The sequence below is a fragment of the Palaemon carinicauda genome, chromosome 20 (genome assembly GCF_036898095.1).
Source record: "Palaemon carinicauda isolate YSFRI2023 chromosome 20, ASM3689809v2, whole genome shotgun sequence".
Classification (NCBI taxonomy): domain Eukaryota; kingdom Metazoa; phylum Arthropoda; class Malacostraca; order Decapoda; family Palaemonidae; genus Palaemon; species Palaemon carinicauda.
The window spans coordinates 47,308,754-47,311,234 of record NC_090744.1 but is presented as its reverse complement, the minus strand read 5'-3'; the positions used below and the strand labels follow the sequence as shown (position 1 = coordinate 47,311,234).

General features: G+C 40.0%; 1 pseudogene; it reads right to left on the bottom strand.

The window, feature by feature from the left end:
• Positions 1-421: 421 nt before the first annotated feature.
• LOC137659768 (uncharacterized) overlaps positions 422-2,481 on the bottom strand; it is a 58,120-nt pseudogene continuing 56,060 nt past the window's right edge.

Here is a 2,481-nt window from a genome sequence, read left to right as displayed (position 1 = left end):
CTACATAAACCTCACCAACACTTTTTCCATACAAACATTTTTGACATATTCAGATGAACCCACCAACATCCTCTCAATTACACTCACTATGTACAATTAGAGATGAACATCATTAGTTTCCACACCCACAAACATCATGCGGACATAGAGGTACACCTCACCAACACCAATACTCTCGTAAGCATTATGTACAACCAAATAGTTAATCTTAAAAGCATATTATTATTTACAGAATCTATATACATTCAAGCACCCCAATACACAAATAAACGCACAAAACCATATACGCACGCATATTTATACCTGACCATCACTCTCAAACATTATGTACACAGACAAGAATACCTCACAAACACCCGTTCACCAACAGTTATTATGCATACTAATATTGACAAACAGTCACAGGAGAGAATAGACCTAATCATAGGCCGTTGAGAACTATGAACACAGACGCCAGCCCTAAGGTGAAAGCGCTGTCGAGTGGAGGAGCAGCCGCCCGCTGCATAGCTGCAGGTGTCTCTCCTGACAGGAAGAAAAAGAGAGAAAAAAAGACGCTTTATTAAATCTGCATACTTAGAAGGAGTCGCCTTCTCTCCTTGGTTTCATGATCCCATGATCCCAGACTTCATTACATGTTTCTTTTGCCGGAGAATAAGTCTGAAATATGTAGGTTGATTATGATTATGTAAGGTTAACTTGGTATGCAGGGCTTGCTTAATAAATACTTCAAACTACCAAACCATCATAACAACAATTAGAATAGTGCAAACCTATCCCTGCATGCCCTAAGAAACAAATATAAATGACAAGATTAGGGGACTGAGAATCAACTAACCTATATATCTATTTCCAGAGAGATATCAAAGAAGAGAAGTTGGGGATAGTGACTGCTCCCAACACTCTACTTATGGGTTGTCTGAATATATGAGAATGAAGTACTATAGATAGTGAAAGATGCGTGATTGGAAATATGTTTTTGGGACAGACTGATGTATTTATCAGCCTAGCCTTGTGTGAGACAAATAAAAGTGGAAGGGGAAGTAATAGTTAAGTGATGGGTAGATTGTCGGGAAAAGAATGGGGAAGGGCACGAGAGGATGGGGTTTTTATTCCTGAAGGAATGGATGAGAGGTAAAGTAGTGGAATGGAAGGAGGTGTCACTTAGATTGGGAATATTGGGCTTTTGTTAGTGTGTATTGGCCAAGTTAAGAGAAAAGGAAAAAAAGAGCAAAATTATCTATGGAATGATATAACTGGGTGTGTGGAAGGACTGAGTAGATCAAATTTTGTAGTTGTGATGGGTGACTTAAATTCCAGAGTGGGTGTTAGAGAGGTAGAAGGTGTCATTAGGAACTATGGTGTACCAGGTAGAAGTGAAAGTAGTAAGAGACTGCTACGAATGCGTTGAACAAGAGCTGGTGATAAGTAATAGTATTTTCAAGAAGAGTAATATAAATAAGTATACCTGGGTAAGAGCGGCAAATGGAAGAGTTTACTACAATTATGATAGAGTTCTTGGGGGAGAAATGTGGAATGTGATGTGGATTCATGGAATTGGTGGAAGGTTGTTGCTAAAGCATGCGTTAGTATGAGGAATGAAATGACTGAGCGGTTTCCAGTGAGAGTGGCGCTGAATTAGGGATGTATGATGTGGCCATGGCTGTTAAATATTTTTGTTGACGGAGTTGTGAGAAGAGTGAATGCTCAAGTGTTTGGTCGATGATTTAAAACTGAGAGATGAGAGGGATGATGAGTGAGAGGTGAATCCGTTGCAATTTGTGTATGATAATCTATTGGTTTCAGACTCTTAGCAGAAGTTGAGTTGGTGAGTTATAGAGTTTAGAGGGGTATGTGAGAGAAGGAAGTTGAAAGTTAAGAGTGCAAGAGTAAGGTTATGAGATGCACGAGGAAGGAGGGTGGTGTTAGTTTGAATGTAATGTTGAATGGAGAGTTACTTAAGTAAATAAATCAGTTGAAGTTCTTGGGTTCTGTTGTTGCTACAAATGGTGGGTGGAGCAGATGTACGTGAGAGAGTGAATGGATGATACAAAGTTGTGTGGTCAGTGACGGGAATGTTAAAAAATAGGGGGGTTGGGAATAAATGTAAAGGGAATTTTGAAGGAGAAAGTAATTATGCCAACTGTGATGTATATTATTTATGGATTGGAGTTGTGGAGAATAAAAGTGAAGAAAGCCCTAGGAGGGATTGAAGAAAGCCATAGGTAACAGGGGGATAAACGTGAGAGAGTCAAAAGAGCGATTTATAGATAGAAATGAATAGGGTCCAATTGCGATGCAGTTCCGGTAGGCCCTGCTGCGACCTCGGGGCACCTCAGTGACCGCTGAGGTAGTAGCAGTAGGGAATTCTTGATATGAAGCTTCATTTGTGGTAAAAAATGGGGAAAGGTGGGCTCTGGAGCCCTATAAGTACCAAACAGACTTGGAAGAGTCCCTCTTCGGGCAAATGGGAATGAAAAAAAA